Genomic DNA, 22,500 nt, shown 5'->3' with positions numbered 1-22,500 from the left:
CTGGCGCACCGCCGCCTGCCCTCGAGCGACGCTCTTCACGTGGCTTTGAATGCAGGGAGCATCCGGAAGTCTGCGCTTGTGGCAAAAAGCACCTCGATTTCTGAGAAACTTGTTTCTGCCCTGCTCTACTCACCCTGTTACGGTCCTCAGGGGTGCAGACTTACTTGACCGCAACAGTCACTTCTGATACAGGATCACAATCTTGTGAAAGCCAAGTGGATCGTTTGTAATAAAGCAACAACAACAAGAAAGCCCAAAAAACAACATTAAAAACACTGAATGAAACAAGCAAGCATTAGAAGAAATGAGTCTAAAAACAAACAAGTTGGCGGCGATCATAATAACCAAAAGCAAAGAAGACAAATAGCAACAACAAAAGAAAGAAAAAATTAACTGCAATGGAAGAAATGACACACCTCGAGACAAGGTCAAAGGCAAAGGAATGAAAGTGGGCCTTTGAATGGATTCAATAATGGTGGTGGACCTAACAGGGAGAAGATTCTGCCTTCTGCGGCCAGGGGAATTAGCTCAAATGGTAGAGCGCTCGCTTAGCATGCGAGAGGTAGCGGGATTGATGCCCGCATTCTCCAAAGGGCTCCTGCCCTTTTACGCGCACGTCCCCAAGGAGACAGACTGCGCTTTTTGCGGTGCGAAACGTACCCTCGCAGTTGCGTGAGCCTTTGGGGCCCACTGCTGTCAAAAGAATTTCTCAGAACGGGCCCTGCGCACATTCGTGGCAAAAGCAGGTCCCACCGAGATTTGAACTCGGATCGCTGGATTCAGAGTCCAGAGTGCTAACCATTACACCATGGAACCTTGACGAGTGAGGCCGCTGCTCAGAGGAAAGCAAAGAAGAAGTGGCTTACGGCTCACCAGCAACAAAAATAAAGTTGAGCCTTTTTTGTTTTTATCTGCCGCAAGAAGGCACGTAGGTTCCACCGAGATTTGAACTCGGATCGCTGGATTCAAAGTCCAGAGTGCTAACCGTTACACCATGGAACCACGAGCGCCTCTTTGACAGCTGACCTGGAGGTAGATAGTGTTGCGGCTTGGGGGAACCAGTCAGAGCGAGGGGTTGTATCCCAGTGAGTTTTGGTCACTGGCCACCCTCGACCAAAAGAAAGCTGCATCTGCCAAAACCCGGGATTGAACCAGGGACCTTTAGATCTTCAGTCTAACGCTCTCCCAACTGAGCTATTTCGGCCACATCCACCTAGGGTTTGGTCTGCAGGGGTTTACGTGACACCACCCGTCGCTTTGAGAGAAGAGCAGAGACGAGCTAACAGAGAACAAAAGACGTCGGCCCGTACGGGGATCGAACCCGCGACCTTGGCGTTATTAGCACCACACTCAAACCAACTGAGCTAACCGGCCTGGCTCCGGCCAGACGTCTGCCCAATTTCCCCAAAGTTTGCTGACTGCTCGTGGGCCCCTTAGCAGGCAGAAAAGCTTCAGGACCAAGCCTGACCACGGGCTCGTCCGGGATTTGAACCCGGGACCTCTCGCACCCAAAGCGAGAATCATACCCCTAGACCAACGAGCCACGCTCACGCAGCTGGCGCACCGCCGCCTGCCCTCGAGCGACGCTCTTCACGTGGCTTTGAATGCAGGGAGCATCCGGAAGTCTGCGCTTGTGGCAAAAAGCACCTCGATTTCTGAGAAACTTGTTTCTGCCCTGCTCTACTCACCCTGTTACGGTCCTCAGGGGTGCAGACTTACTTGACCGCAACAGTCACTTCTGATACAGGATCACAATCTTGTGAAAGCCAAGTGGATCGTTTGTAATAAAGCAACAACAACAAGAAAGCCCAAAAAACAACATTAAAAACACTGAATGAAACAAGCAAGCATTAGAAGAAATGAGTCTAAAAACAAACAAGTTGGCGGCGATCATAATAACCAAAAGCAAAGAAGACAAATAGCAACAACAAAAGAAAGAAAAAATTAACTGCAATGGAAGAAATGACACACCTCGAGACAAGGTCAAAGGCAAAGGAATGAAAGTGGGCCTTTGAATGGATTCAATAATGGTGGTGGACCTAACAGGGAGAAGATTCTGCCTTCTGCTGCCAGGGGAATTAGCTCAAATGGTAGAGCGCTCGCTTAGCATGCGAGAGGTAGCGGGATCGATGCCCGCATTCTCCAAAGGGCTCCTGCCCTTTTACGCGCACGTCCCCAAGGAGACAGACTGCGCTTTTTGCGGTGCGAAACGTACCCTCGCAGTTGCGTGAGCCTTTGGGGCCCACTGCTGTCAAAAGAATTTCTCAGAACGGGCCCTGCGCACATTCGTGGCAAAAGCAGGTCCCACCGAGATTTGAACTAGGATCGCTGGATTCAGAGTCCAGAGTGCTAACCATTACACCACGGAACCTTGACGAGAGAGGCCGCTGCTCAGAGGAAAGCAAAGAAGAAGTGGCTTACGGCTCACCAGCAACAAAAATAAAGTTGAGCCTTTTTTGTTTTTATCTGCCGCAAGAAGGCACGTAGGTTCCACCGAGATTTGAACTCGGATCGCTGGATTCAAAGTCCAGAGTGCTAACCGTTACACCATGGAACCACGAGCGCCTCTTTGACAGCTGACCTGGAGGTAGATAGTGTTGCGGCTAGGGGGAACCAGTCAGAGCGAGGGGTTGTATCCCAGTGAGTTTTGGTCACTGGCCACCCTCGACCAAAAGAAAGCTGCATCTGCCGAAACCCGGGATTGAACCAGGGACCTTTAGATCTTCAGTCTAACGCTCTCCCAACTGAGCTATTTCGGCCACATCCACCTAGGGTTTGGTCTGCAGGGGTTTACGGGACACCACCCGTCGCTTTGAGAGAAGAGCAGAGACGAGCTAACAGAGAACAAAAGACGTTGGCCCGTACGGGGATCGAACCCGCGACCTTGGCGTTATTAGCACCACGCTCTAACCAACTGAGCTAACAGGCCTGGCTCCGGCCAGATGTCTGCCCAATTTCCACAAAGTTTGCTGACTGCTCGTGGGCCCCTTAGCAGGCAGAAAAGCTTCAGGACCAAGCCTGACCACGGGCTCGTCCGGGATTTGAACCCGGGACCTCTCGCACCCAAAGCGAGAATCATACCCCTAGACCAACGAGCCACGCTCACGCAGCTGGCGCACCGCCGCCTGCCCTCGAGCGACGCTCTTCACGTGGCTTTGAATGCAGGGAGCATCCGGAAGTCTGCGCTTGTGGCAAAAAGCACCTCGATTTCTGAGAAACTTGTTTCTGCCCTGCTCTACTCACCCTGTTACGGTCCTCAGGGGTGCAGACTTACTTGACCGCAACAGTCACTTCTGATACAGGATCACAATCTTGTGAAAGCCAAGTGGATCGTTTGTAATAAAGCAACAACAACAAGAAAGCCCAAAAAACAACATTAAAAACACTGAATGAAACAAGCAAGCATTAGAAGAAATGAGTCTAAAAACAAACAAGTTGGCGGCGATCATAATAACCAAAAGCAAAGAAGACAAATAGCAACAGCAAAAGAAAGAAAAAATTAACTGCAATGGAAGAAATGACACACCTCGAGACAAGGTCAAAGGCAAAGGAATGAAAGTGGGCCTTTGAATGGATTCAATAATGGTGGTCGACCTAACAGGGAGAAGATTCTGCCTTCTGCGGCCAGGGGAATTAGCTCAAATGGTAGAGCGCTCGCTTAGCATGCGAGAGGTAGCGGGATCGATGCCCGCATTCTCCAAAGGGCTCCTGCCCTTTTACGCGCACGTCCCCAAGGAGACAGACTGCGCTTTTTGCGGTGCGAAACGTACCCTCGCAGTTGCGTGAGCCTTTGGGGCCCACTGCTGTCAAAAGAATTTCTCAGAACGGGCCCTGCGCACATTCGTGGCAAAAGCAGGTCCCACCGAGATTTGAACTCGGATCGCTGGATTCAGAGTCCAGAGTGCTAACCATTACACCATGGAACCTTGACGAGAGAGGCCGCTGCTCAGAGGAAAGCAAAGAAGAAGTGGCTTACGGCTCACCAGCAACAAAAGTTGAGCCTTTTTTGTTTTTATCTGCCGCAAGAAGGCACGTAGGTTCCACCGAGATTTGAACTCGGATCGCTGGATTCAAAGTCCAGAGTGCTAACCGTTACACCATGGAAACACGAGCGCCTCTTTGACAGCTGACCTGGCGGTAGATAGTGTTGCGGCTAGGGGGAACCAGTCAGAGCGAGGGGTTGTATCCCAGTGAGTTTTGGTCACTGGCCACCCTCGACCAAAAGACAAAAGAAAGCTGCATCTGCCGAAACCCGGGATTGAACCAGGGACCTTTAGATCTTCAGTCTAACGCTCTCCCAACTGAGCTATTTCGGCCACATCCACCTAGGGTTTGGTCTGCAGGGGTTTACGTGACACCACCCGTCGCTTTGAGAGAAGAGCAGAGACGAGCTAACAGAGAACAAAAGACGTTGGCCCGTACGGGGATCGAACCCGCGACCTTGGCGTTATTAGCACCACGCTCTAACCAACTGAGCTAACCGGCCTGGCTCCGGCCAGACGTCTGCCCAATTTCCCCAAAGTTTGCTGACTGCTCGTGGGCCCCTTAGCAGGCAGAAAAGCTTCAGGACAAAGCCTGACCACGGGCTCGTCCGGGATTTGAACCCGGGACCTCTCGCACCCAAAGCGAGAATCATACCCCTAGACCAACGAGGCACGCTCACGCAGCTGGCGCACCGCCGCCTGTCCTCGAGCGACGCTCTTCACGTGGCTTTGAATGCAGGGAGCATCCGGAAGTCTGCGCTTGTGGCAAAAAGCACCTCGATTTCTGAGAAACTTGTTTCTGCCCTGCTCTACTCACCCTGTTACGGTCCTCAGGGGTGCAGACTTACTTGACCGCAACAGTCACTTCTGATACAGGATCACAATCTTGTGAAAGCCAAGTGGATCGTTTGTAATAAAGCAACAACAACAAGAAAGCCCAAAAAACAACATTAAAAACACTGAATGAAACAAGCAAGCATTAGAAGAAATGAGTCTAAAAACAAACAAGTTGGCGGCGATCATAATAACCAAAAGCAAAGAAGACAAATAGCAACAACAAAAGAAAGAAAAAATTAACTGCAATGGAAGAAATGACACACCTCGAGACAAGGTCAAAGGCAAAGGAATGAAAGTGGGCCTTTGAATGGATTCAATAATGGTGGTGGACCTAACAGGGAGAAGATTCTGCCTTCTGCGGCCAGGGGAATTAGCTCAAATGGTAGAGCGCTCGCTTAGCATGCGAGAGGTAGCGGGATCGATGCCCGCATTCTCCAAAGGGCTCCTGCCCTTTTAACCATTACACCATGGAACCTTGACGAGAGAGGCCGCTGCTCAGAGGAAAGCAAAGAAGAAGTGGCTTACGGCTCACCAGCAACAAAAATAAAGTTGAGCCTTTTTTGTTTTTATCTGCCGCAAGAAGGCACGTAGGTTCCACCGAGATTTGAACTCGGATCGCTGGATTCAAAGTCCAGAGTGCTAACCGTTACACCATGGAACCACGAGCGCCTCTTTGACAGCTGACCTGGAGGTAGATAGTGTTGCGGCTAGGGGGAACCAGTCAGAGCGAGGGGTTGTATCCCAGTGAGTTTTGGTCACTGGCCACCCTCGACCAAAAGAAAGCTGCATCTGCCGAAACCCGGGATTGAACCAGGGACCTTTAGATCTTCAGTCTAACGCTCTCCCAACTGAGCTATTTCGGCCACATCCACCTAAGGTTTGGTCTGCAGGGGTTTACGTGACACCACCCGTCGCTTTGAGAGAAGAGCAGAGACGAGCTAACAGAGAACAAAAGACGTTGGCCCGTACGGGGATCGAACCCGCGACCTTGGCGTTATTAGCACCACGCTCTAACCAACTGAGCTAACCGGCCTGTCTCCGGCCAGATGTCTGCCCAATTTCCCCAAAGTTTGCTGACTGCTCGTGGGCCCCTTAGCAGGCAGAAAAGCTTCAGGACCAAGCCTGACCACGGGCTCGTCCGGGATTTGAACCCGGGACCTCTCGCACCCAAAGCGAGAATCATACCCCTAGACCAACGAGCCACGCTCACGCAGCTGGCGCACCGCCGCCTGCCCTCGAGCGACGCTCTTCACGTGGCTTTGAATGCAGGGAGCATCCGGAAGTCTGCGCTTGTGGCAAAAAGCACCTCGATTTCTGAGAAACTTGTTTCTGCCCTGCTCTACTCACCCTGTTACGGTCCTCAGGGGTGCAGACTTACTTGACCGCAACAGTCACTTCTGATACAGGATCACAATCTTGTGAAAGCCAAGTGGATCGTTTGTAATAAAGCAACAACAACAAGAAAGCCCAAAAAACAACATTAAAAACACTGAATGAAACAAGCAAGCATTAGAAGAAATGAGTCTAAAAACAAACAAGTTGGCGGCGATCATAATAACCAAAAGCAAAGAAGACAAATAGCAACAACAAAAGAAAGAAAAAATTAACTGCAATGGAAGAAATGACACACCTCGAGACAAGGTCAAAGGCAAAGGAATGAAAGTGGGCCTTTGAATGGATTCAATAATGGTGGTGGACCTAACAGGGAGAAGATTCTGCCTTCTGCGGCCAGGGGAATTAGCTCAAATGGTAGAGCGCTCGCTTAGCATAAGAAGGAGCCCAATCTTTGAGCCCCCCCTCGCAAGCGAAAAAGACGCGAAAACGCAAGTGTGCCGACAAGTTTCCCCTGCAACAATATTCGGGCAATATTCCTGTGTGGTATGGATGAGTTTTAGTTACATGTGAAACACGTCACCCTCGGCGGGCTGGATTCGAACCCGCGGTCTGCGCGACTGAGTCGAAGTCCCGTTCTGAATCAAATGATTCGCGAATTGCGAAACTTGATCCGGTTGGAGCGATTCGAAACAGTGAATCATCACGTTGACACTTTACGTCGTATTAAAAACACGCCCCATCCCACCTTGTTTTTATTTTAATTTTATTTTTTACAAATCTCGCCCTAGACATAACATTATATTGATTGATATTTATTAATTTGTGTATGTTATTTTTAAAAGGCATATTACATGTTTATGTTTATGGTTAAATACGCGATCCGATTGGAGCAAATCGACACGTTGACAGTTTCCGTCGTATTAAAACACGCCCCCATCCCCACCTGCTTTTTCCACAAATCGCGCCCTAGACATACCAATATGTTGATTGATATATATATATTTTTTTGAAAATAATTTTTGGGTAAATATGTATAAACATATATGTATATGATATATGTTTATGGTTAAATAAAACGAATTAAAATGTTTCAGTAGTTGATTTTATGTTTTATGTTAATTATGTTTATAATATTTTTTAAAAGGCATATTACATGTTTATGTTAAAATTAATGAATAAAATGTTTTCTCAAAGATTATTATTTTTTTGTATATGTGGGACATGATTTGATGGATATCATTTATCAGATTTAATTTATCTGATCAAAAGACACTTTAAATGTTCAAATGTAAAATGTTTAATTTACATGAACATAATATACATACACATAATATATACAGAAAAGATATAATTTATTGAGGAGGATACAGTATTGAGGGGTATACAGGACAATATGAAAAAGTGGGCCCATGTAATATATTCAAAATATATACAAAAAAGACATATTTATTATATTTATTGAGGGGTATACATGACAATATGAAGGAGTGGGCCCATGTAATAAAAACAAAATATATACAGGAACGATATTATTTATTGAGGAACATACCAGACAATATGAAAGAGAGGGCCCATGTAATATAAACAAAATATATACATTAAAAGATATTTATTAAGGAAGATTCCGGAAAATGGGAAAGAGTGGGCCCATGTAAAATACAAAATATATACAGAAAATACATTATTCATTGAGGAGGATACCGAACAATGTGAAAGAGTGGGCCCATGTAATATATACAAAATAGATACAGAAAACATTATTTTTTTGAGGAGAATACAGTATTGAGGATGATACTGAACAGTATAAAAGAGTGGGCACATGTAAACAAAATATATACAGAAAAGATTGTCTTTATTGAGGAGGTTTATGTAGCTGGCGCTGTTCTGCCAACCATTCATCGAAAGATTTGCCATTTGAGGCACTCGGGCAAAATGTGGCATTGCCATACCGACTATGGCCAAACTCTTTCGTTTTGGGCTGCCCACATTTGCTGCATTTGTTAAAAGTAACCCCTCGCACATACTTTCTCTTGTGTACTCCACTTTCCTCCTCCAGGGCCCGTCGACGCCTGTTCCTCTGGGTGTAACGGGACACAGGAGCATCAGACGCAGGAGCAGGTGGAGCTGGGCCTGCACTCAATGTTGAAGGACCAGAAGAGGGAATCACCACTGACACAGTCATGTCCGGGTTAAGGACTAGTGTGCCTAACAATGACCCAGGTGCTGAAATGGGCTGCACTACTTCTGATGCTGTGGGGGCAGGTGCAATGGGGCACTGTGTGGTGGTGGTAGCAGCGGGCCGTCGACCTGGTCGCAGGATCGGAGCCTGTCCTTCCCGATTTGGCGGAAGGATAAATGGATGTTTTGGCCCTGATGTCGATGGTGCTTCATCCAATTTTTCCCTTGGCAGAGGAAGCTGCGCATCGGCCACAGCAATTGGGTCAGGTGAAGTCAGTCCCTGAGCGAGGACACTCATTTCCTGATTCTTCTGCCGCCGCTGAAACCTGACAATAAATTACTTGTATTATAAATATGTTTTAAGAAGTATTCATTTAATTTGAAGCATATAATGTGCCTTGCTTACCACTGAATGAGTGTCTTCTGGTTTAGCTCAAACAGCTGGATCATGGTTTCATCCATCAGCCTTGGACTGTTAAGCACCAGCTCTCGGATGTGGTGGTAATCGGTGAGGATTTTAGACCACCTGGGGGTGCAAACTCCAGCCTTCTTGGTCGGCGACTTGTGTAAAGCGCACAGCTTTGTACAAATTGCCTCAACCAAGCGACTGGTGTTGGGCCACTGTGCTGGACCCCCAGGATGTCCAATCAGACACCGTTTAACACTCTCCACACCCGGTGTGACTCCGGTCCGCTTCGGTGCTTTAAAGCGCCCATGTGTCAGCTGAGGCTGATGTCGAGGCTGATAGTTGACCCGCTGTTTGTCAGAGTCAGGGAGAGCTGTCCACAGCTGGATGACCTCTGTCACCTGCAGGTCAGTGAGGTAAGGAGCCTCACGAAATCCCACCAGGTAACCAGCCAGTTCCTGGACCTTGTCCCACCCAGCGATGCCATCGGGTCCAATGACTGCTCCCTAGTAAATGCAGATTTATGGTAATATAAGTGGAATAAAATGATATTGAAATTAAATAAAGCCCTTAAAGTGTCTTACCTGAGCCTCGTCGGAGAGACTGCCTTCAGTGTCGGACGGCTGTGACAGCACTGAAGGGGCAGGGGCAAGATGCTGTCCTTCTCCGCCAGATGATGCGGACGGCTCAGCCGGTGATGCCGGGGACTGAGGCAGAGGCAAAGATGAGGGGCTGTTTTTAAGATCACGGCAGGGGTCATCCTCATACAGCACTGGAACTGTGATGTCCTCCGTGATCTCTTCGTCAAACCCCTCATCTTGCAGGTCCTGGTCATCAACTGCCTCCACCAGCCTGTCTTCCTCCTCTGGGTTCTGGAGCACTGGAGTCAGTGTTTTGCCAGTCTGGCTGTAAAGGTACTCCATTCCCAGCAATTCACCTACAAGAATAAAATGGGAAAAAAGAAAGTGTTCTTAACATTTTGTCTAATACATTAAAGGCTAAATAGATAAAATAGTACAATACATAAATGTGATCTCCCTGTTCATCCATGAATTTTTATGTTTTGCAAAAATAATTCAAATGATCTATAAAAAAAAAACATGAATGAATGAATTCTTGCCTGTATATGCTCCAGGAGGGCGATAGCGCTCATCCCAGGGCTTCCCGAAGACAGCTTGGCTAAGCCGGTCCACAGCCTCCCTCATGGCACAGCCATATGTCCGGATGGAGGATGCTCCTTTTATGGCGTCTTCCATCCGGTCATCATTCCAACGCATCAAGCCCTCAAGGAGATACGCTTGAAAATGCGCATCACTGGCACTGGTTCCTAAAAATTAAATAAACAAAAAAGTTTTGTACTTCACATGAGGTGCTATGAGGTAACTGGTTACATGTAATAGAGTTACATAATTACAATACAATTACACAACACATGCATGTATATATTTAAGAAAAATATATGTATATATATTAAATATATTTATATATAATATAAATTATATAATAAATATATACATGTAATTATTTTCAAATGTGTGTCTTTATTTATACATAATAAACACATATATTACACATATATTATATAAACAACTTTTGAATGTGAGTAATCGCAATTTAAATTACATTAAAAATTATAGCTACTAGTGACTTGTCAGGCAATACAGCTTTGTTAATGCTTATGACATCAGAAAAGAACTGTAGTATTACTGTAGAGTGTGACATTTATTCATGTGACATTACTTTAAAGTAATGGAAGCAGTTATAGTGCTTATATTTTTGACAAAAAAAATTGTAATCCGTATGTATGTAATACCTGGAATAAAACGGTTTAGGTGGAGGTGGAAAGACTCCAAGGAGGTAGAGCCACGGGCACACCTGTAGCAGCACAGCTCCACACCGCCCTTCTTCAGTGTCCCCTTCTTCATGTACAGCGGAAAGTTCTCTGGGTCTTGGATACACGGAACGTGCTTCCGCTGTTCCTTCCATATCTGCTGGATCCGTTCGTGATTCAGCAGAGGAACTCCCAGAGTGTCCTTCCCGTCCGCACTGTCGAACAGATCAATCAGTGACCCGATCAATCTGGTGGTCTCCTCCACCCCCCTGGTCCTCCTCCGGCAGTGCAGTGCCAACTCTCTCCGGGTAATGCGAGCACTGACCGCCCTTTCTGAGATGTGGCCAGTCCTCTTTGCCGCCAGCTCACCCTCCTTTGCACTGCGAAGTGCAGCCACATCCTCTGGATCCCACTGAAAGATGCACGTGGACAGACGGGCCATGAAGATCCCGTAGAGTGGATGAGCCTCTGTCGTGACACCTGCAGCAAATCGCCGCATGAAATGCCAGATGTCGAGGCGCACTTCAAGCTCGACCCACTCCGAGAACATCATCTTCACCTGACACTGGCCATGCTGACTGCAGCAATCTCTGTCCACGTACATCACTTTTGGGGCTGCCTCTCCTGCGTCCCGGTAGCGCTTCATCAGGCCAGCTGCCATGTGGTCCAGTCCATGTCCCTCGGCGGCTGTAAGCACAGATACGAGGACTTGGCCGTGTTCATTCCCCACATTTGTACACCAGGCAGCTGTACCTGAAGCAGCACCTGCAAGTTTCTTTGTGACCTATTGGGAAAAATAAAAGGGTGACAAAACTGTATTCATTGTGTATGCACATATATCCATATCTGGCAAATTTCTGGATATAAACAGGACTGTGATACCTTTTTAGTGGAGTCCATCTTGAGAACAGAGCCGCGGACAGATGTTATTTTGGCTTTGACCTCATGCAGTCGCCACAGAACATCCCTGGCGTACACGGCTAAGAGCCACTTAGGCTTAGGCAGGGCAGGTAAAAGGGGAGGCTCAGCAAATACAGGAGGCTGCACAAGGGAGGACCTTGTGAACGGTTCGCAGGCAGTCAGGTACTGCAGAACACGCTGTGTCCATGCCTCACTGTGCTGTTCCGTCAGCTTCTTGTACAGCTGAGTCACACTGTTGCCCAGTGTCCTCTCCCTCATCATCCTCAGCACCCGGTTGTCACATGAGTATCTAAGGAAACAACAATATAATCATGAAAATGCTTTGGTTGTAGAAAAAAAACACAGATAAAAGTGCCTAATAATGAATGATTGTCATGAATTACCTGTATGTCAGCAAAGCTGGAAACTGACTGCGGTGGCCCATATCCAGCTGCCCTAAGATGTCCTCGGACCAGGCAGGATACTTCTTTTTGCAGCCTTTGCACTCCAGATACTCAGTGGCAAGGTCATACCACCCGTCGATGTCCAAAACCTTGCGCACGGTGCGGTAAAGTCCTGCTGCTGTTAGCCTGTGCCTACCACAGTCTGGGCGAACACAGACAAGAGGAAATAACCACATCTTCAGCGGCATCCACAAGAAAAGGGGCCGACAGAAGAAGAGGTCTGGTGAGGCGGGTGGCTGACTGTTAATTAAAGGGGGCTGAGGAGGATACCACCAAAGCTTCAGCTGGGACACTAGTTCTGGCTTGCCGGTTCGTGGGTTGGCCTTAAATAGTGTGTTCCGGATCCACTCATGCTGGAAAGGTGGAAGATGATCTTTCCAGTGGCCTGGGAGCTCAGCTGGTGGCTGATGATGTGGAGGATCTGGTGTTTTTGCTGTTTCCGCCAATGGAGACGGACCGGCACAGGCCTCTGAGTAAACAGTAACAAAAACAATATAAGGATGGTATAAGGTTGGATTTGATAGAACTACGCCATAAATGCAGCCCACAAACAGCCTGCGAAGCAGTAATTTTGGAGGAGTGTTAATAATCGTTTTGAATATATTAAGGCATAACAGTGAAGAAAATGGTACTAGTGTTAAGAAGCAAAGAACACAGCGTACACTTTATTGATGTAAGAAAAATGGAATTAGTACAGTTCTTTGAGAATGAGAATCTGTTGTGATTAAGTAAGGAAAATGAGGTGTGATGAATTCAGTAATGATGCGCACAGACATGAAGCATGCACACATATACAATAAGGAAAAACTGTTCTTCTCATCATAAGAACAATGACTCTCCACCATCCTGTCTGCTCAGGGGGAGCTAAAGAGTGAGTGAGTGAGTGAGAATAGCAAGCAGTGTGAGAAAGTTATCTAGTGATTGTTTAACAACGGATAAGTTTAGAAACGCAAATAAATACACTGACACCTTTGGACATCCTTAACCTTTTGAAGAAATCCCACTTGAGGCATGATGTGACATAATTCTGTATTGTAAACAAAAATATTAAAAAAATTTGATTTTTATTTTTAATGCTTCCCATTGTGTTTTCACAAAACATTCTTATAACATTTGTATTTGTGTCATATGCCACACCTGTATTCAGCTGTGCTTCACATTGTGATGCAGCAAATACCAGCTCCTCATCATCATCTTCAGCAGTGGAAACGGAAGTGCCTGGAGCACAAATGTTACAACTATTACTGTGACCAATACACAGAGACAAGTGTATGTAAGGTGGTGCTTACTTACCTGTAGCGAAAAGCTGTCTTCGGGCCAAAGTTTCTGCTGCTGGAGAAGGTAAAGTAGACTGCACTAATGGATCTGGAAACAGCAAGTGGACAGGTTTGCCATAACAATAAATGAATACGTGTACAATTTCTGTAGGGAAAACGTAATATTCACACTCCTACTCACAGTGTTTAACTGGTGACACGAGTTTTTTCGCCAGCTGTGAAGGAGACAAATGTTTGCCATGCGCCAACAGCGCTTTCACAGTGGCGGTCCGCTGTACACCAGTTCGGATGGCTGCAGGTGGAGGTGCAGAGGTACTGGAGGCTGCGGCTGGAGGTACAGAGGCACTGGAGGTTGCAGGTGGACGTGCAGGACGTACACTGGTGCCCACAGCAGAAGCCTGCCTTTTCAGGACATATGTCTTGAAAATGGCCATGTTGGTGTTTGGCCTGGCATCGGCCTTAACCAGGTACCTGATGAGGGCTTGGGCCTCCTTGCTTTGGTCCTCATAAACTTCCTTCATGGACCGGCCCTGGAAGTCACCAAACTCCACCATCAAGCAGCCCTGGTCTCCAGATGCTCGGGCTTCTGCTTGCATTTCCTGCTTCCTCTCATACTTCTCCACTTCTTCAGCCATCTCTCTGATATGAGAAGTGTACTGTAGGAAGAGCTGTTTATTTTCGGACAGGGGGGTTGTCTGCGCTGTCTCCTTGGAAATGCTGAGCACCAAATACACTGCGTACCCCAGAGAGTTTTCCAGGAGCCATCTAAATCTCTGGCCCTGGTACTTCCCAAACTGAAGTTTGCAGTGAGCCAGTACTAAAAACTGGTCACTGGGGTCTCCACCGTTTGTGCTGACAAAAGAACGGGACTCTGCCAGCACCTGCTCCTTGGGTTTGGCCCTTCCCGACTCCATATTTTCAAGGCGCTTCGCCTCCTCCGATGGCGCCATGAGGAGCCGGCACGATGTTGCCGATTGGCGGCGAAAAAAGGGGTAAGCGTACATTTTCTGTAATGAAGATCAGAAAGAGACTATTACCTCTAGCAAACTGAAAGATACCTGTATGTTAAGTGTGTAATGATAATTTAACAAGCTACATGTAAACCATATTACTGTGGTAATAAACATGGACAGGAATCTGATATATGTACAAACATATGTAAAGTCAAATATGAAGTCTGAAATTTCCTTCTAGTAATAATTCTAGGCTCGGAGGAGGTCACTAGTATTATTACCAAATATAAGTAATATATATAAGCAGAGCTGGGTAGTAACTGATTACATGTTATTTCATCTGAATTACATAATCAGAATCCAAAAATTAAGTACCTGTATTTAGATTAAAAAATATATATATTTTAAAATATTCCGAATCAGACTAAAGTTACTTTTTTTATGCATTATATGATTTTATTTTATTTTATTTACACAATGACATTAAATTATTCCTAACTGATATATACTTCCTAATTCCTCTTTTTGATCTTTTAAATTTCTTTTCTAAAACAGCCTACTGCTTATATTCATAAAAAAAAGTCTTCCAGTTTTGTGGACACTCACACAAAGACCAGTCACTAGTCAGGTGGAGATACAGCATTTGACCACTGATTTACAAAAATCATTTCAGGTTTGCATAAAGTGTTTCAACATTGCATCAACTACTGATAAACACATTCATTTTTATTTGAAAGATCACACTGTAGATATTTTTAACCACCTTCAACAAAGGCTTTTGTCTTTCAAACACATTATCATGCACACATTTTAACTAATATATTTAATTAACATACTTAAATTGAATATTTTAATAATTATCACATTTTCATGTTCATTGGTCCTCTGATGAGGTTATGGTCACAAGACATGCAGGTAAACAAAAAGAATATATATCATTTTTGTGCATTTTTAATTGATTTTAAAATGATTTACTTTAATTTATTATTTTTATGGTTTAATTAATTAGTAGTTTTTTATTTAACTCCCTGCAGTTATTTCACAAACATGTGTTAAATGCACTTAGTGTTGTTAATAACAACAAATACAATCTATTTTCTTATTCTTTTTTTCAAGATTACCCTGTTTAAATCAATGTGATAAACAAGTTAGGTCAAAAGTAATCTAAAAGTAACGTAAAAGTAGTCTGACTAACTTATATTACCTAAAATGTGTAATGTAACTGTTAATGGTTTAAATAACTAACTACAATTTGTCTTGTAACTTGGAATTAGTAACGAATTAACTTACAGTCATTACAGTTACAGTAAGTAAGTTACCCAGCTCTCTGTCTCTCTACATATATAAGTAAATAAATATTTTAATATTAGTATTCTTTTCTTCGCACACAATACACACATAGTAATGTAGGCTAATTAGGACTGTCGATGATTTTAACCTATCTGATCAGTAGCGACATGTTTTGTTCTGTATTTATCATTTAAAAAGTTACAGGTTCGCAAATACTTCAGAAAACGTGTGCTATACATGCATTGGCACGTTCTATTTTCCAAAAATACACACTATTTATGAACAAATAACGATATTAAATTATATTTAAAAATGAAGTACACCTTAGCCTTACCTATTGCAAAGATCGATGACAATAATAAACGGTCGCAGCGATTGGTCAAAAGTGAGCCACGGGAGAGTAACGCGATTGGTCAAAAGTGAGCCACGGGAGAGAAACGCGATTGATCAAAAGTAAGCCCCAGAGAGAAACGCGATTGGTCAAAAGTAAGCCCAGGAGAGAAACGTGATTGGTCAAAAGTAAGCCCAGGAGAGAAACGTGATTGGTCAAAAGTAAGCCCAGGAGAGAAACGTGATTGGTCAAAAGTAAGCCCAGGAAAGAAACGCGATTGGCTCATGTGGGCTTACTTTGGGCTTACTTTGGCTCAATCGGTGGGATGCAGTAGGCGCAAGCGAGAGGTAGCGGGATCGATGCCCGCATTCTCCAAAGGGCTCCTGCCCTTTTACGCGCACGTCCCCAAGGAGACAGACTGCGCTTTTTGCGGTGCGAAACGTACCCTCGCAGTTGCGTGAGCCTTTGGGTCCCACTGCTGTCAAAAGGATTTCTCAGAACGGGCCCTGCGCACATTCGTGGCAAAAGCAGGTCCCACCGAGATTTGAACTCGGATCGCTGGATTCAGAGTCCAGAGTGCTAACCATTACACCATGGAACCTTGACGAGAGAGGCCGCTGCTCAGAGGAAAGCAAAGAAGAAGTCGCTTACGGCTCACCAGCAACAAAAATAAAGTTGAGCCTTTTTTGTTTTTATCTGCCGCAAGAAGGCACGTAGGTTCCACCGAGATTTGAACTCGGATCGCTGGATTCAAAGTCCAGAGTGCTAACCGTTACACCATGGAACCACGAGCGCCTCTTTGACAGCTGACCTGGAGGTAGATAGTGTTGCGGCTAGGGGGAACCAGTCAGAGCGAGGGGTTGTATCCCAGTGAGTTTTGGTCACTGGCCACCCTCGACCAAAAGACAAAAGAAAGCTGCATCTGCCGAAACCCGGGATTGAACCAGGGACCTTTAGATCTTCAGTCTAACGCTCTCCCAACTGAGCTATTTCGGCCACATCCCCCTAGGGTTTGGTCTGCAGGGGTTTACGTGACACCACCCGTCGCTTTGAGAGAAGAGCAGAGACGAGCTAACAGAGAACAAAAGACGTTGGCCCGTACGGGGATCGAACCCGCGACCTTGGCGTTATTAGCACCACGCTCTAACCAACTGAGCTAACCGGCCTGGCTCCGGCCAGACGTCTGCCCAATTTCCCCAAAATTTGCTGACTGCTCGTGGGCCCCTTAGCAGGCAGAAAAGCTTCAGGACCAAGCCTGACCACGGGCTCGTCCGGGATTTGAACCCGGGACCTCTCGCACCCAAAGCGAGAATCATACCCCTAGACCAACGAGCCACGCTCACGCAGCTGGCGCACCGCCGCCTGCCCTCGAGCGACGCTCTTCACGTGGCTTTGAATGCAGGGAGCATCCGGAAGTCTGCGCTTGTGGCAAAAAGCACCTCGATTTCTGAGAAACTTGTTTCTGCCCTGCTCTACTCACCCTGTTACGGTCCTCAGGGGTGCAGACTTACTTGACCGCAACAGTCACTTCTGATACAGGATCACAATCTTGTGAAAGCCAAGTGGATCGTTTGTAATAAAGCAACAACAACAAGAAAGCCCAAAAAACAACATTAAAAACACTGAATGAAACAAGCAAGCATTAGAAGAAATGAGTCTAAAAACAAACAAGTTGGCGGCGATCATAATAACCAAAAGCAAAGAAGACAAATAGCAACAACAAAAGAAAGAAAAAATTAACTGCAATGGAAGAAATGACACACCTCGAGACAAGGTCAAAGGCAAAGGAATGAAAGTGGGCCTTTGAATGGATTCAATAATGGTGGTGGACCTAACAGGGAGAAGATTCTGCCTTCTGCGGCCAGGGGAATTAGCTCAAATGGTAGAGCGCTCGCTTAGCATGCGAGAGGTAGCGGGATCGATGCCCGCATTCTCCAAAGGGCTCCTGACCTTTTACGAGCACGTCCCCAAGGAGACAGACTGCGCTTTTTGCGGTGCGAAACGTACCCTCGCAGTTGCGTGAGCCTTTGGGGCCCACTGCTGTCAAAAGGATTTCTCAGAACGGGCCCTGCGCACATTCGTGGCAAAAGCAGGTCCCACCGAGATTTGAACTCGGATCGCTGGATTCAGAGTCCAGAGTGCTAATCATTACACCATGGAACCTTGACGAGAGAGGCCGCTGCTCAGAGGAAAGCAAAGAAGAAGTCGCTTACGGCTCACCAGCAACAAAAATAAAGTTGAGCCTTTTTTGTTTTTATCTGCCGCAAGAAGGCACGTAGGTTCCACCGAGATTTGAACTCGGATCGCTGGATTCAAAGTCCAGAGTGCTAACCGTTACACCATGGAACCACGAGCGCCTCTTTGACAGCTGACCTGGAGGTAGATAGTGTTGCGGCTAGGGGGAACCAGTCAGAGCGAGGGGTTGTATCCCAGTGAGTTTTGGTCACTGGCCACCCTCGACCAAAAGACAAAAGAAAGCTGCATCTGCCGAAACCCGGGATTGAACCAGGGACCTTTAGATCTTCAGTCTAACGCTCTCCCAACTGAGCTATTTCGGCCACATCCTCCTAGGGTTTGGTCTGCAGGGGTTTACGTGACACCACCCGTCGCTTTGAGAGAAGAGCAGAGACGAGCTAACAGAGAACAAAAGACGTTGGCCCGTACGGGGATCGAACCCGCGACCTTGGCGTTATTAGCACCACGCTCTAACCAACTGAGCTAACCGGCCTGGCTCCGGCCAGACGTCTGCCCAATTTCCCCAAAATTTACTGACTGCTCGTGGGCCCCTTAGCAGGCAGAAAAGCTTCAGGACCAAGCCTGACCACGGGCTCGTCCGGGATTTTGAACCCGGGACCTCTCGCACCCAAAGCGAGAATCATACCCCTAGACCAACGAGCCACGCTCACGCAGCTGGCGCACCGCCGCCTGCCCTCGAGCGACGCTCTTCACGTGGCTTTGAATGCAGGGAGCATCCGGAAGTCTGCGCTTGTGGCAAAAAGCACCTCGATTTCTGAGAAACGTGTTTCTGCCCTGCTCTACTCACCCTGTTACCGTCCTCAGGGGTGCAGACTTACTTGACCGCAACAGTCACTTCTGATACAGGATCACAATCTTGTGAAAGCCAAGTGGATCGTTTGTAATAAAGCAACAACAACAAGAAAGCCCAAAAAACAACATTAAAAACACTGAATGAAACAAGCAAGCATTAGAAGAAATGAGTCTAAAAACAAACAAGTTGGCGGCGATCATAATAACCAAAAGCAAAGAAGACAAATAGCAACAACAAAAGAAAGAAAAAATTAACTGCAATGGAAGAAATGACACACCTCGAGACAAGGTCAAAGGCAAAGGAATGAAAGTGGGCCTTTGAATGGATTCAATAATGGTGGTGGACCTAACAGGGAGAAGATTCTGCCTTCTGCGGCCAGGGGAATTAGCTCAAATGGTAGAGCGCTCGCTTAGCATGCGAGAGGTAGCGGGATCGATGCCCGCATTCTCCAAAGGGCTCCTGACCTTTTACGAGCACGTCCCCAAGGAGACAGACTGCGCTTTTTGCGGTGCGAAACGTACCCTCGCAGTTGCGTGAGCCTTTGGGGCCCACTGCTGTCAAAAGGATTTCTCAGAACGGGCCCTGCGCACATTCGTGGCAAAAGCAGGTCCCACCGAGATTTGAACTCGGATCGCTGGATTCAGAGTCCAGAGTGCTAACCATTACACCATGGAACCTTGACGAGAGAGGCCGCTGCTCAGAGGAAAGCAAAGAAGAAGTCGCTTACGGCTCACCAGCAACAAAAATAAAGTTGAGCCTTTTTTGTTTTTATCTGCCGCAAGAAGGCACGTAGGTTCCACCGAGATTTGAACTCGGATCGCTGGATTCAAAGTCCAGAGTGCTAACCGTTACACCATGGAACCACGAGCGCCTCTTTGACAGCTGACCTGGAGGTAGATAGTGTTGCGGCTAGGGGGAACCAGTCAGAGCGAGGGGTTGTATCCCAGTGAGTTTTGGTCACTGGCCACCCTCGACCAAAAGACAAAAGAAAGCTGCATCTGCCGAAACCCGGGATTGAACCAGGGACCTTTAGATCTTCAGTCTAACGCTCTCCCAACTGAGCTATTTCGGCCACATCCCCCTAGGGTTTGGTCTGCAGGGGTTTACGTGACACCACCCGTCGCTTTGAGAGAAGAGCAGAGACGAGCTAACAGAGAACAAAAGACGTTGGCCCGTACGGGGATCGAACCCGCGACCTTGGCGTTATTAGCACCACGCTCTAACCAACTGAGCTAACCGGCCTGGCTCCGGACAGACGTCTGCCCAATTTCCCCAAAATTTGCTGACTGCTCGTGGGCCCCTTAGCAGGCAGAAAAGCTTCAGGACCAAGCCTGAACACGGGCTCGTCCGGGATTTGAACTCGGGACCTCTCGCACCCAAAGCGAGAATCATACCCCTAGACCAACGAGCCACGCTCACGCAGCTGGCGCACCGCCGCCTGCCCTCGAGCGACGCTCTTCACGTGGCTTTGAATGCAGGGAGCATCCGGAAGTCTGCGCTTGTGGCAAAAAGCACCTCGATTTCTGAGAAACTTGTTTCTGCCCTGCTCTACTCACCCTGTTACGGTCCTCAGGGGTGCAGACTTACTTGACCGCAACAGTCACTTCTGATACAGGATCACAATCTTGTGAAAGCCAAGTGGATCGTTTGTAATAAAGCAACAACAACAAGAAAGCCCAAAAAACAACATTAAAAACACTGAATGAAACAAGCAAGCATTAGAAGAAATGAGTCTAAAAACAAACAAGTTGGCGGCGATCATAATAACCAAAAGCAAAGAAGACAAATAGCAACAACAAAAGAAAGAAAAAATTAACTGCAATGGAAGAAATGACACACCTCGAGACAAGGTCAAAGGCAAAGGAATGAAAGTGGGCCTTTGAATGGATTCAATAATGGTGGTGGACCTAACAGGGAGAAGATTCTGCTGTGGCCAGGGGAATTAGCTCAAATGGTAGAGTGCTCGCTTAGCATGCGAGAGGTAGCGGGATCGATGCCCGCATTCTCCAAAGGGCTCCTGCCCTTTTACGCGCACGTCCCCAAGGAGACAGACTGCGCTTTTTGCGGTGCGAAACGTACCCTCGCAGTTGCGTGAGCCTTTGGGTCCCACTGCTGTCAAAAGGATTTCTCAGAACGGGCCCTGCGCACATTCGTGGCAAAAGCAGGTCCCACCGAGATTTGAACTCGGATCGCTGGATTCAGAGTCCAGAGTGCTAACCATTACACCATGTAACCTTGACGAGAGAGGCCGCTGCTCAGAGGAAAGCAAAGAAGAAGTCGCTTACGGCTCACCAGCAACAAAAATAAAGTTGAGCCTTTTTTGTTTTTATCTGCCGCAAGAAGGCACGTAGGTTCCACCGAGATTTGAACTCGGATCGCTGGATTCAAAGTCCAGAGTGCTAACCGTTACACCATGGAACCACGAGCGCCTCTTTGACAGCTGACCTGGAGGTAGATAGTGTTGCGGCTAGGGGGAACCAGTCAGAGCGAGGGGTTGTATCCCAGTGAGTTTTGGTCACTGGCCACCCTCGACCAAAAGACAAAAGAAAGCTGCATCTGCCGAAACCCGGGATTGAACCAGGGACCTTTAGATCTTCAGTCTAACGCTCTCCCAACTGAGCTATTTCGGCCACATCCCCGTAGGGTTTGGTCTGCAGGGGTTTACGTGACACCACCCGTCGCTTTGAGAGAAGAGCAGAGACGAGCTAACAGAGAACAAAAGACGTTGGCCCGTACGGGGATCGAACCCGCGACCTTGGCGTTATTAGCACCACGCTCTAACCAACTGAGCTAACCGGCCTGGCTCCGGCCAGACGTCTGCCCAATTTCCCCAAAATTTGCTGACTGCTCGTGGGCCCCTTAGCAGGCAGAAAAGCTTCAGGACCAAGCCTGACCACGGGCTCGTCCGGGATTTGAACCCGGGACCTCTCGCACCCAAAGCGAGAATCATACCCCTAGACCAACGAGCCACGCTCACGCAGCTGGCGCACCGCCGCCTGCCCTCGAGCGACGCTCTTCACGTGGCTTTGAATGCAGGGAGCATCCGGAAGTCTGCGCTTGTGGCAAAAAGCACCTCGATTTCTGAGAAACTTGTTTCTGCCCTGCTCTACTCACCCTGTTACGGTCCTCAGGGGTGCAGACTTACTTGACCGCAACAGTCACTTCTGATACAGGATCACAATCTTGTGAAAGCCAAGTGGATCGTTTGTAATAAAGCAACAACAACAAGAAAGCCCAAAAAACAACATTAAAAACACTGAATGAAACAAGCAAGCATTAGAAGAAATGAGTCTAAAAACAAACAAGTTGGCGGCGATCATAATAACCAAAAGCAAAGAAGACAAATAGCAACAACAAAAGAAAGAAAAAATTAACTGCAATGGAAGAAATGACACACCTCGAGACAAGGTCAAAGGCAAAGGAATGAAAGTGGGCCTTTGAATGGATTCAATAATGGTGGTGGACCTAACAGGGAGAAGATTCTGCCTTCTGCGGCCAGGGGAATTAGCTCAAATGGTAGAGCGCTCGCTTAGCATGCGAGAGGTAGCGGGATCGATGCCCGCATTCTCCAAAGGGCTCCTGACCTTTTACGAGCACGTCCCCAAGGAGACAGACTGCGCTTTTTGCGGTGCGAAACGTACCCTCGCAGTTGCGTGAGCCTATGGG

General features: G+C 47.1%; 46 non-coding genes across 46 annotated transcripts; 7 read left to right on the top strand and 39 right to left on the bottom strand.

Annotated features, from left to right (window-relative positions):
• Positions 1-744: 744 nt before the first annotated feature.
• Positions 745-816, bottom strand: trnaq-cug (transfer RNA glutamine (anticodon CUG)). The gene has a single exon. It is a non-coding gene; the product is annotated as a tRNA-Gln (tRNA).
• Positions 817-930: 114 nt separating this feature from the next.
• Positions 931-1,002, bottom strand: trnaq-uug (transfer RNA glutamine (anticodon UUG)). Its single transcript has one exon. It is a non-coding gene; the product is annotated as a tRNA-Gln (tRNA).
• Positions 1,003-1,131: 129 nt separating this feature from the next.
• trnaf-gaa (transfer RNA phenylalanine (anticodon GAA)) lies at positions 1,132-1,204 on the bottom strand. The gene has a single exon. It is a non-coding gene; the product is annotated as a tRNA-Phe (tRNA).
• Positions 1,205-1,300: 96 nt separating this feature from the next.
• Positions 1,301-1,374, bottom strand: trnai-aau (transfer RNA isoleucine (anticodon AAU)). Its single transcript has one exon. It is a non-coding gene; the product is annotated as a tRNA-Ile (tRNA).
• A 97-nt stretch (positions 1,375-1,471) lies between these two features.
• On the bottom strand, positions 1,472-1,543 carry trnap-ugg (transfer RNA proline (anticodon UGG)). Its single transcript has one exon. It is a non-coding gene; the product is annotated as a tRNA-Pro (tRNA).
• A 529-nt stretch (positions 1,544-2,072) lies between these two features.
• Positions 2,073-2,145, top strand: trnaa-agc (transfer RNA alanine (anticodon AGC)). Its single transcript has one exon. It is a non-coding gene; the product is annotated as a tRNA-Ala (tRNA).
• A 154-nt stretch (positions 2,146-2,299) lies between these two features.
• trnaq-cug (transfer RNA glutamine (anticodon CUG)) lies at positions 2,300-2,371 on the bottom strand. Its single transcript has one exon. It is a non-coding gene; the product is annotated as a tRNA-Gln (tRNA).
• A 114-nt stretch (positions 2,372-2,485) lies between these two features.
• On the bottom strand, positions 2,486-2,557 carry trnaq-uug (transfer RNA glutamine (anticodon UUG)). Its single transcript has one exon. It is a non-coding gene; the product is annotated as a tRNA-Gln (tRNA).
• Positions 2,558-2,686: 129 nt separating this feature from the next.
• Positions 2,687-2,759, bottom strand: trnaf-gaa (transfer RNA phenylalanine (anticodon GAA)). The gene has a single exon. It is a non-coding gene; the product is annotated as a tRNA-Phe (tRNA).
• Positions 2,760-2,855: 96 nt separating this feature from the next.
• On the bottom strand, positions 2,856-2,929 carry trnai-aau (transfer RNA isoleucine (anticodon AAU)). The gene has a single exon. It is a non-coding gene; the product is annotated as a tRNA-Ile (tRNA).
• A 97-nt stretch (positions 2,930-3,026) lies between these two features.
• Positions 3,027-3,098, bottom strand: trnap-ugg (transfer RNA proline (anticodon UGG)). Its single transcript has one exon. It is a non-coding gene; the product is annotated as a tRNA-Pro (tRNA).
• A 529-nt stretch (positions 3,099-3,627) lies between these two features.
• trnaa-agc (transfer RNA alanine (anticodon AGC)) lies at positions 3,628-3,700 on the top strand. The gene has a single exon. It is a non-coding gene; the product is annotated as a tRNA-Ala (tRNA).
• Positions 3,701-3,854: 154 nt separating this feature from the next.
• Positions 3,855-3,926, bottom strand: trnaq-cug (transfer RNA glutamine (anticodon CUG)). The gene has a single exon. It is a non-coding gene; the product is annotated as a tRNA-Gln (tRNA).
• Positions 3,927-4,035: 109 nt separating this feature from the next.
• On the bottom strand, positions 4,036-4,107 carry trnaq-uug (transfer RNA glutamine (anticodon UUG)). The gene has a single exon. It is a non-coding gene; the product is annotated as a tRNA-Gln (tRNA).
• A 136-nt stretch (positions 4,108-4,243) lies between these two features.
• trnaf-gaa (transfer RNA phenylalanine (anticodon GAA)) lies at positions 4,244-4,316 on the bottom strand. The gene has a single exon. It is a non-coding gene; the product is annotated as a tRNA-Phe (tRNA).
• A 96-nt stretch (positions 4,317-4,412) lies between these two features.
• On the bottom strand, positions 4,413-4,486 carry trnai-aau (transfer RNA isoleucine (anticodon AAU)). The gene has a single exon. It is a non-coding gene; the product is annotated as a tRNA-Ile (tRNA).
• A 97-nt stretch (positions 4,487-4,583) lies between these two features.
• trnap-ugg (transfer RNA proline (anticodon UGG)) lies at positions 4,584-4,655 on the bottom strand. Its single transcript has one exon. It is a non-coding gene; the product is annotated as a tRNA-Pro (tRNA).
• A 529-nt stretch (positions 4,656-5,184) lies between these two features.
• Positions 5,185-5,257, top strand: trnaa-agc (transfer RNA alanine (anticodon AGC)). The gene has a single exon. It is a non-coding gene; the product is annotated as a tRNA-Ala (tRNA).
• A 152-nt stretch (positions 5,258-5,409) lies between these two features.
• Positions 5,410-5,481, bottom strand: trnaq-uug (transfer RNA glutamine (anticodon UUG)). The gene has a single exon. It is a non-coding gene; the product is annotated as a tRNA-Gln (tRNA).
• A 129-nt stretch (positions 5,482-5,610) lies between these two features.
• trnaf-gaa (transfer RNA phenylalanine (anticodon GAA)) lies at positions 5,611-5,683 on the bottom strand. The gene has a single exon. It is a non-coding gene; the product is annotated as a tRNA-Phe (tRNA).
• Positions 5,684-5,779: 96 nt separating this feature from the next.
• trnai-aau (transfer RNA isoleucine (anticodon AAU)) lies at positions 5,780-5,853 on the bottom strand. The gene has a single exon. It is a non-coding gene; the product is annotated as a tRNA-Ile (tRNA).
• Positions 5,854-5,950: 97 nt separating this feature from the next.
• Positions 5,951-6,022, bottom strand: trnap-ugg (transfer RNA proline (anticodon UGG)). The gene has a single exon. It is a non-coding gene; the product is annotated as a tRNA-Pro (tRNA).
• Positions 6,023-16,314: 10,292 nt separating this feature from the next.
• On the bottom strand, positions 16,315-16,386 carry trnaq-cug (transfer RNA glutamine (anticodon CUG)). The gene has a single exon. It is a non-coding gene; the product is annotated as a tRNA-Gln (tRNA).
• Positions 16,387-16,500: 114 nt separating this feature from the next.
• Positions 16,501-16,572, bottom strand: trnaq-uug (transfer RNA glutamine (anticodon UUG)). Its single transcript has one exon. It is a non-coding gene; the product is annotated as a tRNA-Gln (tRNA).
• A 136-nt stretch (positions 16,573-16,708) lies between these two features.
• On the bottom strand, positions 16,709-16,781 carry trnaf-gaa (transfer RNA phenylalanine (anticodon GAA)). The gene has a single exon. It is a non-coding gene; the product is annotated as a tRNA-Phe (tRNA).
• A 96-nt stretch (positions 16,782-16,877) lies between these two features.
• trnai-aau (transfer RNA isoleucine (anticodon AAU)) lies at positions 16,878-16,951 on the bottom strand. Its single transcript has one exon. It is a non-coding gene; the product is annotated as a tRNA-Ile (tRNA).
• Positions 16,952-17,048: 97 nt separating this feature from the next.
• trnap-ugg (transfer RNA proline (anticodon UGG)) lies at positions 17,049-17,120 on the bottom strand. Its single transcript has one exon. It is a non-coding gene; the product is annotated as a tRNA-Pro (tRNA).
• Positions 17,121-17,649: 529 nt separating this feature from the next.
• On the top strand, positions 17,650-17,722 carry trnaa-agc (transfer RNA alanine (anticodon AGC)). The gene has a single exon. It is a non-coding gene; the product is annotated as a tRNA-Ala (tRNA).
• Positions 17,723-17,876: 154 nt separating this feature from the next.
• On the bottom strand, positions 17,877-17,948 carry trnaq-cug (transfer RNA glutamine (anticodon CUG)). The gene has a single exon. It is a non-coding gene; the product is annotated as a tRNA-Gln (tRNA).
• Positions 17,949-18,062: 114 nt separating this feature from the next.
• Positions 18,063-18,134, bottom strand: trnaq-uug (transfer RNA glutamine (anticodon UUG)). Its single transcript has one exon. It is a non-coding gene; the product is annotated as a tRNA-Gln (tRNA).
• A 136-nt stretch (positions 18,135-18,270) lies between these two features.
• On the bottom strand, positions 18,271-18,343 carry trnaf-gaa (transfer RNA phenylalanine (anticodon GAA)). Its single transcript has one exon. It is a non-coding gene; the product is annotated as a tRNA-Phe (tRNA).
• Positions 18,344-18,439: 96 nt separating this feature from the next.
• trnai-aau (transfer RNA isoleucine (anticodon AAU)) lies at positions 18,440-18,513 on the bottom strand. The gene has a single exon. It is a non-coding gene; the product is annotated as a tRNA-Ile (tRNA).
• A 97-nt stretch (positions 18,514-18,610) lies between these two features.
• trnap-ugg (transfer RNA proline (anticodon UGG)) lies at positions 18,611-18,683 on the bottom strand. The gene has a single exon. It is a non-coding gene; the product is annotated as a tRNA-Pro (tRNA).
• A 529-nt stretch (positions 18,684-19,212) lies between these two features.
• Positions 19,213-19,285, top strand: trnaa-agc (transfer RNA alanine (anticodon AGC)). Its single transcript has one exon. It is a non-coding gene; the product is annotated as a tRNA-Ala (tRNA).
• Positions 19,286-19,439: 154 nt separating this feature from the next.
• trnaq-cug (transfer RNA glutamine (anticodon CUG)) lies at positions 19,440-19,511 on the bottom strand. The gene has a single exon. It is a non-coding gene; the product is annotated as a tRNA-Gln (tRNA).
• Positions 19,512-19,625: 114 nt separating this feature from the next.
• Positions 19,626-19,697, bottom strand: trnaq-uug (transfer RNA glutamine (anticodon UUG)). Its single transcript has one exon. It is a non-coding gene; the product is annotated as a tRNA-Gln (tRNA).
• Positions 19,698-19,833: 136 nt separating this feature from the next.
• Positions 19,834-19,906, bottom strand: trnaf-gaa (transfer RNA phenylalanine (anticodon GAA)). Its single transcript has one exon. It is a non-coding gene; the product is annotated as a tRNA-Phe (tRNA).
• A 96-nt stretch (positions 19,907-20,002) lies between these two features.
• On the bottom strand, positions 20,003-20,076 carry trnai-aau (transfer RNA isoleucine (anticodon AAU)). The gene has a single exon. It is a non-coding gene; the product is annotated as a tRNA-Ile (tRNA).
• A 97-nt stretch (positions 20,077-20,173) lies between these two features.
• On the bottom strand, positions 20,174-20,245 carry trnap-ugg (transfer RNA proline (anticodon UGG)). Its single transcript has one exon. It is a non-coding gene; the product is annotated as a tRNA-Pro (tRNA).
• A 525-nt stretch (positions 20,246-20,770) lies between these two features.
• trnaa-agc (transfer RNA alanine (anticodon AGC)) lies at positions 20,771-20,843 on the top strand. The gene has a single exon. It is a non-coding gene; the product is annotated as a tRNA-Ala (tRNA).
• Positions 20,844-20,997: 154 nt separating this feature from the next.
• On the bottom strand, positions 20,998-21,069 carry trnaq-cug (transfer RNA glutamine (anticodon CUG)). The gene has a single exon. It is a non-coding gene; the product is annotated as a tRNA-Gln (tRNA).
• A 114-nt stretch (positions 21,070-21,183) lies between these two features.
• Positions 21,184-21,255, bottom strand: trnaq-uug (transfer RNA glutamine (anticodon UUG)). Its single transcript has one exon. It is a non-coding gene; the product is annotated as a tRNA-Gln (tRNA).
• A 136-nt stretch (positions 21,256-21,391) lies between these two features.
• Positions 21,392-21,464, bottom strand: trnaf-gaa (transfer RNA phenylalanine (anticodon GAA)). The gene has a single exon. It is a non-coding gene; the product is annotated as a tRNA-Phe (tRNA).
• A 96-nt stretch (positions 21,465-21,560) lies between these two features.
• Positions 21,561-21,634, bottom strand: trnai-aau (transfer RNA isoleucine (anticodon AAU)). The gene has a single exon. It is a non-coding gene; the product is annotated as a tRNA-Ile (tRNA).
• Positions 21,635-21,731: 97 nt separating this feature from the next.
• Positions 21,732-21,803, bottom strand: trnap-ugg (transfer RNA proline (anticodon UGG)). The gene has a single exon. It is a non-coding gene; the product is annotated as a tRNA-Pro (tRNA).
• A 529-nt stretch (positions 21,804-22,332) lies between these two features.
• On the top strand, positions 22,333-22,405 carry trnaa-agc (transfer RNA alanine (anticodon AGC)). Its single transcript has one exon. It is a non-coding gene; the product is annotated as a tRNA-Ala (tRNA).
• Positions 22,406-22,500: the final 95 nt, after the last annotated feature.

The sequence above is a fragment of the Garra rufa genome, unplaced genomic scaffold (genome assembly GCF_049309525.1).
Source record: "Garra rufa unplaced genomic scaffold, GarRuf1.0 hap1_unplaced_001, whole genome shotgun sequence".
Classification (NCBI taxonomy): domain Eukaryota; kingdom Metazoa; phylum Chordata; class Actinopteri; order Cypriniformes; family Cyprinidae; genus Garra; species Garra rufa.
The sequence above is the reverse complement of the archived record's forward strand: the minus strand, read 5'-3'. Positions and strand labels throughout refer to the sequence as shown.